Raw genomic sequence first — 16398 nt, forward strand, 5'->3', positions numbered from 1 at the left:
TCCATTTTTGTTTTGTATTTAGAACATCTAAACATTATTCCAAGCATTATACAAGATAGCAATTCTGGATAGATTTTAACCAAAACGTTAGAATGACAATGTATCTGATTTAATCCAAAACATTGCCAGCATGAGTTAACTCCAAAATATGAAAATGTCTGGTTGGCATGTAAACAAGTTTGCCAAGATTACTCTTCTTAAAAGCATTGTCTAATGTCATGCTAATAACTAGCCAAAAAAAAAAAAAAAAACACAGAAATCATGCTGCTTTGTTCACTTCCTCTAAGGCTTGAGAATTCTCTTTGTGGCACTGGTTGCTACTTTCAAGGTCTCCTTCGAGAGTCCCCTACTGGTGTATCTGCTTTGAGTTTGTTGTGTGTGTGGTGTTAGATTTGGTGGTGGATTTGCACTTATTGGGGTCGGACAATTGGTTGCTTGGGTCTGAAAGTAGGTGCAACAGCATTGGAGACTGGTTGGTCCATTCTTGGCAGCTGGAATGGAGGAACTGGTGCAGGAACTGGTGCAGACCCAGATGCCTCCCTAGCACTAGGTTCAGTCAATTTTTCACTCTGTGATTGATTTTGATCCTATGTAACAAAGAGACAGCAATGTAACCAAATAGGGTAATTAGTGCTTAACCTAACCAAATTTTTATAAGTGACTCTCTAATAAGAAGTATAAAATGGTCCTAAAGTATTTTTTGTGCTGGCTTACCTCGGGTTGAGGGGCTGATTGTGAAAGGGGAAGCAGCACCAGAGCTTGTGAGTTGTCAACTGTCTTCTTGGGTTTTTTCTTCTTTGGTTTCCAGTTGGGGTTGCTTGGAGCTCCTTTACAAGTTTTATAGTTGTGTCCTTTCTCGTTGCACTTGCTACATGTAACCTGGAAGCTTCTTTTCAGCTTGTCTCCCTGAATATGAGCCTCAGCAGGGTCCTTGTTGCGGTTGTGCACCTTTGGCCTCCCAATAGGCCGTTTGATAGGTGGCGGGGCAGGCCTCAGCTGCTCAGTTGTAGTTCAGAATTCTTCACTAGGAACGGGCTTGATGCAATATGCATATGTCTTGTGAATGGACTCCATACACAACCATGGATGCACATAATCCTCAACCTGGTCATGCCTCTTTCTGATAGCAGCAATAGCATGTATGCACAGCATGCCTGCATAATCAGTAAAACTTACATGTAAACCAGCATAACTTTACATAAGACGAGCACATATTAGTTGGGGTTAAACTATTTACCATTCAATTGCCATGTGTTGCATGAACAGGTGTGTTTGACTAGATCCACATCCACTTTCGTCTTCTTTCTGGTTACCTCAAACCTTTTTCTTTCATTGTCCCGCACCCAATCAGCTATCTACCTACTGCTTGGTTTTATCTTCATCTGCAACCTTTTCTCCTGAACTGGTGCTAGCTTACCACTATGGTGTTCTAACAATCTAATGTGCTTGGTCATCCTCCTCATTAAGTAGCACCTAATCTCCTCACACATTGTCAACACAGGTTTAACTCTGTATTTTACTACCTTTGCATTGAACACTTCGCACATATTATTAGTCAGGTTATCCACCTTGGGTCCATGACTAAAATAGGCTTTAACCCAAGTGGTAGGTTCAAATTTCATCAAATATTCCCATGCCGCATTGTTAACCCCCTTCAGCCTATCCATTTTCTCCTTGAATTCTGGTTCAGTTGTACACCTAGCACACTCCCACACAATGTCTCTAATGTGCATGTCTTTGAACCGATTAATAAAGTTTTCCATATATGCATGACACAGTTTCTATGATGTGCCCTTGGCATTACCTCTTTTAATGCTGGTAGCAAGCCCTATTCAAATATATTTCAATAAACAAATAAACACCAACAACTAAATAGCATTATAGCCTACCCTAACAAACCCTACAACTAAACACATTATAGCCTACCCAAACAACCCCAACAACTAAACAGGGTATATGCTAATTCAATAAACACCAACAAATAAACAGATTAAAGGCTAAATCAATAAACACCAACAACTAAGCATATTATAGGCTATTTCAATAAATACCAACAACTAAACACATAAAGAAAAGTAAGAGTCTTACCTTTTGCTGGTCGGACATAAAGTTCCAACCGAATTGGGAGGCATCACCCAGATCTTCCTGAAGTAATGTCAGGAACCATTTCTATGACTCTTTGGTCTCAAATCTTGCAACAGCAAATGCCACAACATAGAACTGGTTATTGGCATCCTGGGCCACTGCTGACAGTAACTGGCCTCCATGGTATGTCTTTAGAAAGGCTCCGTCTAGATGGATGAAAGGCCTACATCCACTCTTGAAGCCTTGCTTACAGCCCTCGAAGCAGATATATATCTTGTCAAAGACAGGGAGGGACTGAGGGATAGGCTTCACATCAATTCTTGCTATCGACCTCTTTGAAGCCATCAATGGTTGCAAACTTGGTACCCACCTCAAATCTCCCCTCTCCAAACCCATACTCTTCATTAAAGACTGGAAATTCATGCTTGTCTCCCTCATCCTCTGAGGATACTGGTGTGTGAAGGTCCTTAGATGCATACTCATAAACCGGGTCATCATCATCTGAATCCTCCTCAGTCACATAGAGCCCTATTGGAGGCCTGTCATTGGGCTGCACAGATGGGACATCTTCTTCAGCATGCACAGCAGCACCAGTTCTTTGGGGGTTGACATTAGGCACACTTCCTTTGGGCTTGGCTGTAGGCCTGTTTCTTTTGGGCTTCGCACTAGGCCCAGTTCCTTTGGGCTTGGCAGCTGGCCTGGTACCTTTGCCATCAGGCACACCTGCAGTCTTTCTCCCAGCACCTCTCTTGTTCCCACTTGACTCTGCGACTAGCCCTTCCTTGACAGTGACCCTTCTTTTTGGCAGCACTTTCTCCTTTCCTTCCAGAGTTCTTTTCTTCATAACATCATTCTCCTCATCACAGCTAGAAGAGTTATCATTAGAACTAGTTCCAGTGCCATTCGGAGGAGGTTTATACAGCTCGTCCTCCCCACTACCATTCCCATCCCCTGCTGTTGATGGTGATGAGTGAAGCTCCTGCATCATCAAATTCTTCCGGCCCCTGTTCGGCAGCAGCATCTTCTTCCACAATCTGTGGCTCATCAACAGGGTGATCGAAGTAAATGTAGAACTCGTTGCTAGTTGAATTCCTCAGCTTGTTCTCTCGCATTTTATTGATTCTTGCATCCCCTCTCAAAATGTGCAGTCCAGACTCAAGATCATTGCTGGTTAGGTCATACCAATACACTGTCCTGTATGTTGCATAGCCTAGACCCTTGAATAGTGTAACCAAATCCCCAAAATTCACAAAGTCCAAATCCATCTCTGGAAATTTCTCAACTTTCCCACCAATATACTCAAGAGTGCCACTGGGTCCTCTACCAAAATGACCTCCATGGTGAAAAACAGGTACAACATATATATCAACCATCTGCATTATGCACAGATATAGCAATCACACATTAAGCCCTAGATCAAGTGCCTGAGAAATTTAAATCAGTTAAATCCCTATAGAATTTTTTCCAGTCTCATCCCCAAAACAGAGCATGCGATCATGACTAACCCCAACCCCATGCATTATATTCTACCAAATAGTTAAACAAGAACGAACAGTATATTCCACTAATACTCTTACCTCTGTAGCAGACGGCAGCTTCTTGCCAGATGAAGCCTGTCAAACCCTTCGCCACCCGCAACGTCCACTGAGCACACAACACCTTCTCAACGAGTTGAAGACGTTCTTTTTTGGAGGGAGAAAGAAACTGTTTGTCTTCTGGTAGGGTTTTCAGTAATTACAAGTGTGGCTTCTGGGTGTTATGGGAATAACATTATCTAAATAGGGGTAAGGAAAGGGGACGACGTCGTTTTGTGTGTAAGGGATCGATCTGTCCTACGAATTTTAGTATCCCATCCAGCTCAGCAACCTAAACGGACATGTCACACTCCCCCCAGCCACATCAGCCTTCTCCGGTGACGTTTTCCAACCCAAATCAACGGAGGGGTTCAATTGTCCCAGATTTTACAAGGTGAGGGGGTTAAAAGTATTTTCAAATCTTAAGGGACGAAAATGTCCAATTTTAAAAAGGTCAGGGACCGATATGTCTTTTACTCAACTAATTTTAATCCAACAATAATTATATATAAAAATATTATTTATTTATTAATTTATAAATTATTTTTTAAATAAATACTCTAATTAAAAAATTATAGATAATCAAAATTATTATTTCTTTATTCATAAAATAATGTTCAAAAGTTTAATATTCAAATTAAAGCATATGAAATTCTCATTTTCTTTTAATTACTAAAGCGTTAAATTATAAATAAGAAATTGCTCATCTTATATATAAAAATTTCTGAAAATATAATTTTAACTAAATATAATAAATCGTAAGTAACTTATTATTTATTTTTTTAAGAAATTCGGGGTCTTACATACCTTTCCACAGGTTATAGTTATTTCTTTTAAACTCTACAATCAAAATATCATCATCTCCATTGTCATACTTCAACTGAAGAACTCTAGCCTATAAAGAATCTTACTTCACAATAAAACCCCACCCTATCTTCATCATGAATGAATAGATTCATTTTACTTGCATGACGAATCTCCAAACAACCCGTTTTTTTGGGTTTGTAGACTTTATCCCAATTCATCATGTGGCCTGGGTCTTTTTGGATTAGCCAATGTCTCTCCAAAAAATCCTGCATTTATGATAATATTATAAGTATGTGCAGTTAATAAAGTAGATTGCATAGTATAAGAGAGAATAAAAGAAAGAACGAATTTTACCATAGTGATTCTTCCCACTAGGGAGAGGGTAAGAGCTTTCCAAGAGTTGAGTTTGGAGTTGAGCTTATTGATGATGTCATTCAAAGTACGCTTGGACATTGTCGCTGTGGACCATGGTTTTTGGAAGCCTATTCACATCAATAAAGATGGTCTTAATATCTCTCGTTTATGTTTTGCCGATAATATGATCCTCTTTGCTGAGGCTAACACCCTTGACCTAGCGGATGTTATAAATAAATGTCTAAATATTTTTTGTGAGGGCTTGGGCCAAAAAGTTAGTTATGATAAAACTCGGGTTTTCTTCTCTAGAAATGTGGGTAATCATATCATAACTAGCATCAACAAAGCCCTCCACTTTGCTCGATATAAAGGACAAAGATATATGAGAAAATGGAATCTCCTTAGCGAATTCCTCTGGAAGGAGTAAATTCGTCAATTTTTTCACCGTTCCAATTAATAGTGTGAGTAGGAAGACTGATATCGATAAGAGTTTCTTCAACAAAACTCAACTTAAGACTATCACAAGTCTTTTCCAAGTCAATCTTGATAGTCATCTAACCCTTGGTTCTTTTTTTATTCCTTGTAGAGTGGATAACTTCCTGAGTTATAATGATGTTATTTGAATTGTGTCTTCCTAGAATGAAACTCCATTGACTAGGTCTAACCAACCTCTTCATAAGTTTCCTTAGGCAATTGTTGGTGAAGATTTTAGTCACCATCTTATAAGCAACATTACAAAGACTTATCCAAAGCCTGCAAACTTTTCACCTTTCACCCGTGTTGATAGCATTGGTCTCGAAAGGCCCTCGCTCTAAAAGGGAAGCTATCCTATCCTGCTTTGATCTGGAATGGAACCGGAGAATATGAAATGGGCTCTCGACCCCGGTCCAACCGGTACCTCCTCCCGACATGAAGGAATGCCCGATAATCCTTCGGGGGCTGGTATGTCCTTTCAGAAGTCTCATTTTCTTGAAGTTGGTAACCATATCTACCTTGGGGTTAATAGTAATAAGAGCCTCATTAATTTTCAACTTTCTCAAGGTTTTGAAAAATTAGTTGCACAAGATAACAGAGATCTACTCCCACTTTCTTCCATTGAGATTGATAGAAAATTGGTTGCATACCATTTCTATCCCTTGTAAGGGTGTTCATGGATTGGATTTGATCCACAGATCCACGGTATATATTCGTATCTAATATGCAAATTATCAGATTGAATATGATTCGATCTGCAGTCAAATAGGATTGGATGGTAGATTTTATAACTGTGTCCGTAGATTTGCAAAATAAATAAAAAAATATAAACAAATAAAATATATATACCTCTTTTAAGTTTAACACTCGAAAAACCCTAACCCCCTCCTCCTTTGGCTGGTGGATGCACCTTCACCCTCACTCACCTTACTTACTCTTTAATCTCTTATCGTAGTCCTCTACGCTGCTGTGCTGAAGGCTGACAGCTCACCTCACCTCACTTCTCCTTTGCGTTAGTTCTCCTCTGCGACGGTACTGCACTTTTGCTTTCCTCATCCTCAGCCCATCGCCTCTTATGGTTCATCGCACTCGTCACTCGCCTATCATTTCGCCGCTCACCACCTATCGTCTCCCCACTTGCCTTTGTTTGTTGTCATCGTTATGATTTTGATCGTTGTTTTACTTCTGCAGTTTTGCTTTACTTCTGTAGTTTTGTTTCTGCTTAACTGCTTTACCTTTGCAGTTTTCTTATGCTTTCTTTGAATTCTGGTTCCTTTAAGTTCTGCTTAGATATGAATAAATTTTTTGTGTTCTGGTAATTTCTTTAGTTATACTTTTCTTGTATTAATTTGTTTTTTCAAAAAATGAGATATATTAGAAAATTATAGTTTTTCTCTACTGTGGTTTAAATTTGCTGCTACTATTAGGTATTAAATTCTTAGTCCTTTTTTATTGTGCTTTAAAATCTGGTTTTGGTTTTACTTTTTGTATGGAATTGATTAATTTTTCTTTCTGATCCGATCTGCAGTCAAATAGGATTGGATGGTAGATTTTATAACTGTGTCCGTAGATTTGCAAAATAAATAAAAAAATATAAACAAATAAAAATATATATACCTCTTTTAAGTTTAACACTCGAAAAACCCTAACCCCCTCCTCCTTTGGCTGGTGGATGCACCTTCACCCTTACTCACCTTACTTACTCTTTAATCTCTTATCGTAGTCCTCTACGCCGCTGTGCTGGAGGCTGACAGCTCACCTCACCTCGCTTCTCCTTTGCGTTAGTTCTCCTCTGCGACGGTACTGCACTTTTGCTTTCCTCTTCCTCGGCCCATCGCCTCTTATGGTTCATCGCACTCGTCACTCGCCTATCATTTCGCCGCTCACCACCTATCGTCTCCCCACTTGTCTTTGTTTGTTGTCATCATTATGATTCTGATTGTTGTTTTACTTCTGCAGCTTTGCTTTACTTCTGTAGTTTTGTTTCTGTTTAATTACTTTACCTTTACAGTTTTCTTATGCTTCTTTTGAATTCTGGTTCTTTTAAGTTCTGCTTAGATATGAATAAATTTTTTGTGTTCTGGTAATTTCTTTAATTATACCTTTCTTGTATTAATTTGTTTTTTCAAAAAATGAGATATATTAGAAAATTATAGTTTTTCTCTACTGTGGTTTAAATTTGCTGCTACTATTAAGTATTAAATTCTTGGTCCTTTTTTATTGTGCTTTAAAATCTGGTTTTGATTTTATTTTTTGTATAGAATTGATTAATTTTTCTTTCAAATTCAGGCTGGTTGCTCTAATATCGTATTTTTATTTATTTTTAAGTTAGATATCAATATATTTCGATTTATTTTTACTTATTTTTTAGTTTTTTATTTCCAAAACTAAAAAATATGAATATAAAATTCGATCTAATATGATGATTTTAATGTGAATCGAATCAAAATATTTTGATTCGTAAGCATTCCTTCTCCATAAAGCTTACGCGTGCTCGGTTGAAAATAGCTTCTTTAATTTCTACGAGAGTGACATTCTTGCCAAAATGGAATTTAAATCATCTTCACCAAAGGGTTGGAATAGCATTACTCAGCACATGCGGACAATTAGGATTAGCATAATAAAGAATTTGGATTCTCTAAAGTTTGAATTTCACTTTAGAGAATAAAGTGTAATCTCTTATCATTTATTTTATAGGTGAGATCAAAAATAAATATAAAAGAGAAACCATTCAAAAATAGAAAATTACACTTTACTCTTTAAAGTACAAATTTAAAATTTAGAAGATCCAAATTCTACAATAAAGACCAATAAAAAAAAAGTGTAAGCTTAGTATATAATTGACAATTATTATTATTATTAGGATGTATTTAATTTGTGTCTTGAAGGCACATGTTAAAATGATAAATTAAGATTTTTTTTTAAAATATAAGAAGTTTGAATTTTTAATATATATATTTTTTATTAAATAAAAATATTTAAAATATTCTATTAAAATCTTATCATATGCCTTTTAGCTATATTATTATTATTATTATTATTATTATTATTATTATTATTATTATTATTATTATAACTAAATATAATTTTAATTCTTATAATTTAATCTAAAAATTAAAATCATCTCTAAGGTTCAATTTAATTTTAAAATTATTTTTTAAACCAAAATATTCTTTTCCAATTTTCAAAAGGAAAAATATAGATAAACAATAAAAATATTAAACAATATGAACAATTGATATATCGGATGTTCAATTCATTAGGTGTATGGATGATTATTCTAATATTAAGATTTAAGTGAGTAATTTAGATATATAATGTGTTTTACTTAAATTAGATCAATTTTATAACCTATTATTCATGTTATTTAAAAAAAAATCATTAATTGCCTAACATAAACCTTTTCAAAATTTCCCCGATTTCTCTTCTTTTTCTACTTCTTCTTCCTTACCCACCACCACCCTTTTCCAACAACCCTTCCCACCATCTTTACTCCACCTCAACGGATATACTGCCGCCACCACCATACTTTCATTAGCATCAACACCGACATTTGGTGAAACTCGATGGCTTTAATAGACAGCGAACGATGGTTTGCAGAGGGTGAAGGTGAAACTCGACGGCTGCTTTCTTCTGCGGTGAGCTCGCTCCGACAGCAGTGACGGTGGTAGTGATAGAACATGGATTAAGCACGGTAGCGAGCATCTCTTTTCTCTATCTCTCCGTTTGTGTCTTTCCTCTCCCTTTCTTCCTCTCTTTCAGTCAGACCAGAAACGACGAGGATGTTCTCCCACTCCAACGTCGTTGCCGCCTTCCTCTTCCCTTGTATCTCTCCCTTCGATTCCGGCATCACTATTTTCTCTTTTTCTCTTTCTCTCCACCACGAGAACAATGGAGGGAGCGACAGGGAGGCAGCGGTGCTAGGCAGTTTTGGATGTCGCCATCTTCTCTTTGTCTACTTTTTTTTCTTTCTCTTCCTTCTTTCACCTATGCTTCTCTCTGTATCTCTTCTCTTTTTCTTTTTAATTTTATAATTATTTTTTAGAGGTAATTTAGTCTTAAAAATTTACGATTTATGAAAAAATAATAATTTTAAAATACAATTCAACGTTAGACATAATTTTAAATAAAAAAACTTTAAAGATGATTTTTATTTTCGGCCAAAATCATAGGATCCAAAATCATACTAAATTATTATTATTATTATTATTATTATTATTATTATTATTTAATTGTTCGAATTGATTGCTGAAATTAATTAGCCTTAATTAGTTGACGTTTCCATATCTAATGTTTCTTTTTATCATTTTCTTGCCTTATTTATTTACTGGTTTTCTAATAAGAAAAGTGTTTTAATGCACCTTCTATGTTTTATTTTGGTAATTAGATTAGCAAACTATACATTTATAATTAATAATAATTTGCTTCCGGCAGTTAGACTCGCAACAAATTAAAATCTTTTTTTTAGTTAAGCACATTTTCAAAATGTATTATTATAATTTTTTTTAACGGCAATAACCACCAAACTTATAAATCAACTTCATGTAAGGTGTCTAACAGAAATTAGTAACATATGGTTTAGTTCAACGATATCTTTTCAAAATGATAAATTTAAAATATAACAAGACTGTTATTGCAAACTAGCAAGATAATAAAGTAGAGAACCTACTTAATCTATATTTAGAATGCACAGCAACCTATTTGGATGAAAGATTATTTTGCCACACTACTCCTAACCATCACGGTTTAAGATTCATTTTATATAAAATCTCAAAGTCGTGTTCAAAATTGTATCACATTCATCAAGTTTCATTGTAGAAAGATTTTCAGCATAAAACAAAACAAAACAAAATACTTATCCAATATGGCTTGGTATTTGTTCATCACTATTGATATTCAAACTATCTTGATTGCTATTGGCATAGTCACAATGATCTTCTTCATCTTTTACCAAATCTTATATGGATTGTTCTTTTGGTACTTGGAATTAAGCCCAGAGGAATTGCGTGATATCGAAGAAGCGATCCATCAATCATATGGAGATACACCTAATCACCATATTATCCTCTTGGAAGCTCTTATCCAGAGAGATATACAAAATTCGTCGGTCGTGGTGGACGACAAGGAACGAGGACAGAAACTTAGAGCCTCAAATAAACTGCCACCATTGGTGAGCTATGGCATGCACGACACAACGAAAAGTCGTTGCGATGAATGTGCCATTTGCTTGGAAGATTTTGAAGATGGACAATGTTGTCAAGTGTTTCCTGTGTGCAAGCACATGTATCATTCAAATTGTATAGACAATTGGTTACAAAAGAATGTGACATGCCCAATATGTCGTAGTTGCATTGTGTAATGTGTGTAAATGATTAGGATAGTTCATAGTTGTAAATAATTAATTGTACATAAAAATTACAATGTATATAGATAATTATTATTAGTTAGTAGTACTATATGTATATCTTTGTAGAAACAATGGCGTCTTTTTTTTTTTTATTATTTCCATTCAAATTAAATCTCTCTATAATCACGACAACTTTCTTTCCCTTTGGTTAAGAATTAAGGCGAAAATGGTATGTAATAAAGTAAATTTTTCTCTGCATAAAAGAATGAAGAAATGTAACATCATCTTATGTGTGTGTGTATACTAACATAATGATTCATGTGTGTTTGTGATTTTTGTCAATGTTTGTACAAATTTTGGCTAAAACGCCATATTTAACCCAGCGAGTGCTCTGTTATTATTGCTTCTGCCGCTGCTATTTACAATGACGACCATCGCCACCATCGAAATATAATTAATAAGCATCATTATTATTAATATTATTTTTTGTTATGTTTATTTACCAATTACTATCTCTATCATTATTGTTATTGTTATGTTTGTTTTGTTGTTATTATTATTATTATCATCATCTTTATCGTACGAAGTTGGTAAACTATTTTTTCCTTTCAACAGACGTGAAAAAAAGTTAGGTAGTCTCTCATAAATCTACAATTTGGTCTATATGTTAATAGTCCTAGAATTAGACCTTTTTGTTAAAAGTCTAAATTTATTCATAGAGGAGACCCATCTCATAAGTTAGTTACATTAGCAGTTTATTAAGATATTGATGAATATATTTAAAGGTTTTATTGACCTAGAAAGGAGTTGAATCTAAATTTTTTTTTTCAATTTAATGCACAAAAACAACTTTGAAAAAAATTGTTATTGTAACTGAAAAATGAAAAATTCAGGAGAATTTTCATTTTGCGTGCCTCATAATAACAATATGCAAAGAAAAAAAAAAGAAAGAGAAGCTTGCACCACTATATATTCTAGTTTAATTATTTAGTGTACTATGATTTATATTTAGTCTCCACGGCAGAAAAAGTGGATAGAGAAATTACAAATACTAATTTCAAATTATTATAACCTAATTTATTTAGGAGAGTTAATGGTAAAATTAGTCCCTTAAAGATAGGTCATTTTCTAAATTCGTCCCTAAAAAATTTTACCAATTAAATTAGTCATTTAAATATTACAAATTAATCATTTTTATCTTTTTATCACTCAATTAATAATTTTTGTCAATGATTTATGATATAAAATATTATCTGATAGCATACATAACACTTATAATGTCTAATTGAATGTTGAATAAATATGTTTATAAAAATCTATCAATTTTGTTTATTTTTTTAATTATATAAATCATAATCCTAATATAACCTAAGAACACTAAGTTGATAAATTTTTAGAAAGAAAAGTCTAGGGGGCCAGCAACTTTGTTAAATTCTGGCCAGCATATAACTAGCAAAGAAAAGTGAGCTATTGGATGAAATCTTACACCAATCTCACACCGTTAAAATCATCTTGATGGCTATTTGAAGGCTACAGATCACAAAAATTGCTGGCCCCCTAGCATTCCTCTTTTTAAAAATATATATGTTCAGCATCTAATTAGATATACTAGATGTCATGTATGACGTGAGTTAAATGTTTCATGTCATCAATTGTTTATAAAAACTATTAATTGAGTGACTTAAGGACGAAAATGATTAATTTATAATCTTTGAAGGACCAATTTAATTGATAAAATCTTTTAAGAACAAATTTAAAAAACAAACAATTATTTAAGGACTGATTTGACTATTAAACTATTTAGGAATCACTTAAGCTTTTTAGTAAACTTACTAAGCCTAACATCACTCTAGGTGCTATCCCAACTTCCAAAAAAATTAAAACTTAACCTAGGTCCATCATCTTAAAAAATATTACATCAAAATTAATATAAAAAGGCTTTTTTTTTTTTTTTAGAAACTATCTCTCATTGTATTTTTTTCTTTTACTTTTTCAAATGTCTCACATAATAGCGTTTTTTTTTTCATTTCAAAGAAAGATAAAATCCGAAAGGCATGATATTCAAACAACAAAATATGGAAAACGATGAACGAGAGAATGTTGAAATATTGCTCAGAGTGTGCTCTCTTTCCTTTGATTTCAAAATCTAGCTACTTGCCACTTTTATATTAGACGCAATGTTTCCAAAAATTAATTCTTGCATTTTTTGAAAATCAAAACGTGACTACATATAATATAACATCTTGATTTTCGCATTAGGGTTGTGTGTGCGAATTTTACGTTTTGTTCGTGTAACATTTATGATAAGTTTTTTTGCGATCTTTAAATAAAATGAAGAGTAATGTAATATTAATATTACGTTATTATTTAATTTTATTTGACGAAGGATGGTTACTTGATATTAGGTCCAGAAGATTTAAAAAGTTTGGCTTTACTAATGTCATTTACATTAGTAATTTATCCCATCTTTATTCTAATTAAATGCCACCACTTGAGATAATTATTTGAGTTTTTACCATGTCCAATTACCTTAATTACCTTCCAAGATATTTAAAAGTTTAACCTCGCTGACTCAGCAGCTCAAAATTGCGACATGCAGCGCTTAATGCTCGACGTGTCGCGACGCATGCCTTTCCCATTTAATTAAATGACATTAGTCACTAATTACACATTATATAAGCCTAAAAAATTCTCTCTCTCCTTCATACTTCAGCCGAAGCCATGCATGGGAAAAAAGGGGAGGTTTTGTTAATTTTATGACTTTCCAAACTCGATTTCTTGAGATGCGTAAACCCTACAAAACTTCTGATCCGATAGAAGTGACTGTATCTTCATCTTCTACGCGTGTGAGGTATCAAGCTAGAGATGATGATGATGAAGTGAAGTGCAGAAAAGTGCAGAGTAAACAGAGAGAATGAGAAGAAAACAGATTTGTGTTATGAGAAAAATGAATTTGCCTCAGTTACTTTTACAAGTGCTACAACTTTATATATAGTTAGCAATATAGTTAGCAATGTAACTGACTTAGCTAACTGAAAGCTAATTAACTGCTTCTAGAGTCTTTTTGTAAGTTCTAATTGTAACTAACTCCCTAACTACTACTAATTGCAGCTTGCTTATGTATTACTGCTGACATCAACCCTACTATTTTGTTTGTTGAAATTTCCTTTGGCAGTGGTGCTTTTTATTGGAACTGTTGGTTTGCACTCGTTCTGTAATTCTGAGCTTGGGTCTGAATTTGTGAAAGTTGAGGCTGGAAACAGGTTTTGTGAAGCTGTCCGCTATTTGGTCTTGAGAGGGAATGTGCATGATGTTAACTTTCTTTTGTGCAACATGGTCTCTTACAAAGTAAAGGTCAAGTTCAAAGTGTTTCCTCTTGTTGTGAAGAACTGGGTTTGCAGTCATTAAGACTGCACTTTGATTGTCACAGTAGAGGTTTGGTGTGGTGGAGCATGGGATTTTCATTTCACTCATAAGGTTTTAGATCTATAGGATTTCAGTTAGGCCAGCAGTTAACCCTCGATACTGTGCCTCTGTGGAGCTTCTTGAGATTGCATTCTGTTTTCTACTTGACCATGAGACTAGGTTTGGTCTTAGGAATACATAGAACCCACTAGTTGAATTCCTATCATCAATGTCACTGCCCCAATCTGAGTCACTGAAGCTGTAAATTTGACATTCATTTGTTCTTTGGAACCTCAGCCCATAGTTTGATGTTCCGGCAAGGTATCGTAAGATCCGTTTGACTGCTTTCCAGTGGCTTTTCAGAGGAGTATGCATGAATTAGGAGCCTTTGTTCACAACAAAGGTGATTTCAGGTTTGGTGATTGTGGCATATTGGAGGCCCCTAACTATAGATCTGTACAGGGCTGGTTATGGTGTGTAACACCCCGTTACCCTAAGCCTTACCTCTAGCCATAAGGCAAAGAATAACAAAGTGGCACAATAGTTCTAAAGCTTATAATATATAATATATGTCCAAATATATATATATATATATAACTAGAAGCCTGATGAAGGAATAAAGCTCAAAGTTGCGTAAAGCGACAATACAAAACGCAAAGCGTTCACACATGATAACTAAATGCGTAAGCACGAACAGGACAAGACATAATATATAAAACCTTGTAGATAGCTTCAGGATACATAAGGTAATAATTTAAGTAAACAATATATATATACCGGCTAGTCAAACTGAATACAACAGAGTTTCAAAGTTTAAAACAGCAACAACCTATCTCTCAAAATTTTCAGAAAATAGAGCCTCTAAGGCAACAAAGTTAAATATACGAAAGGTGAGAGAGTACTACAACAAAAGTAAAACATAAGTAAACAAGGAAGGAACCATACTCCTCTCTATCACCATGTTCGCAATTTCACTGAGGTGAATTATGACTTGCATCTGAAAATCAACAACATATGGTATGAGAACCGGAGGTTCTTAGTATGGTAACAGTTCCCAATATATAAGATGTAAGGTTCCGGGACGCGAAAGGCAATCCTAGAAATTCACATCGGAAACGGATATTCAAGCTTAACAAAAATAAATAACTTAAACCATAAACCATAAGCAGGGTTATCTAAACTTTGGGGATTTCTAACTAATACCAAATACGCCACTGTATCCCACAGCCTTCGCCAACCTACCCTCCATGCGATCCCATCGCCACTGTTTGCCTAACCTCCTCAGCATCAGTCAAACACAGATAATGCAAGCAAGTAATTCACAAGTAATATACATATACGGCAAGTAATTCAAGAAGCAAGTAGGCATATTATACATTTAGGCAAACTACAAGTAATCAAAGCAAATAAGCACATAAGAGATGCATATGATGAATGCATGTCCTATTGGCTGTGATATCACTTGTCGGTCTATAAATGCCAACCCGACACATCCTTTTGGATGTCGCCTTTCTACCACTTCCGAGGATATAACACCTAGCACGCTTTTGTTCCGAGGATATACTGCCCAGCACACTATCGTTCCGAGGATATAGTGCCTGGCCCACTTGCATGCTCATTCCGAGGATATAGTGCCTGACACACTCTTGCGGTAGAGAAGGAAAATAACAACAACATGTATTTCATCATAAATTATTCCAGGGATATAATACCCTGTACACTATCGTACTTAACCCAAGGATATAGTGCTTGACAGACTCTCAACATTCCATAAGATTATCATTCCTTTCTGAGTCCTCAACTCATCATAACCATCATCAATTTCCATTTCCTCAAATTTACCATCAACTATCATTACCTCTCAAGTCCTCTTAGTCATCCCCAATATATTATTTTGCCCGCTCACCCACAACTTCAGAACCCTAAGTCTCCATCTTCTAAACTCATAACAAAAAATACCGCTTTCATTCACTTAATGTATCCTCCCTTGATTCAAAGTCTAAAAACTAACAGAAAGGGTTTTAAACAAATGTTACGAAAGTTTGCAATCTTGTCGGGAAAGTAAAACAGTTGAAAACAAGGTTTTCTTAAAGACATGGTAGTGTGCGTACGCATAGGGTTGTGCGTATGCATGCACAAAAAGATTTTTAAGAAGTGTGTATGCATAGAAGTGTGCGCACGCACAGAAAGTAAAAGTTTTCATTTCAAACACGCGCACAGATACGTGTGATCGCCCTGAACAGACTGCCACTCCCAGCGTGTGTGTACGCACGAGACTGTGCGTACGCACAACTTGCAAATTCCGTAAGATGTGTGTGCGCACCAGAGTGTGCTAACGCTCCCAACAATAGG

Source organism: Arachis hypogaea, chromosome 18 (assembly GCF_003086295.3).
Source record: "Arachis hypogaea cultivar Tifrunner chromosome 18, arahy.Tifrunner.gnm2.J5K5, whole genome shotgun sequence".
Lineage (NCBI taxonomy): Eukaryota > Viridiplantae > Streptophyta > Magnoliopsida > Fabales > Fabaceae > Arachis > Arachis hypogaea.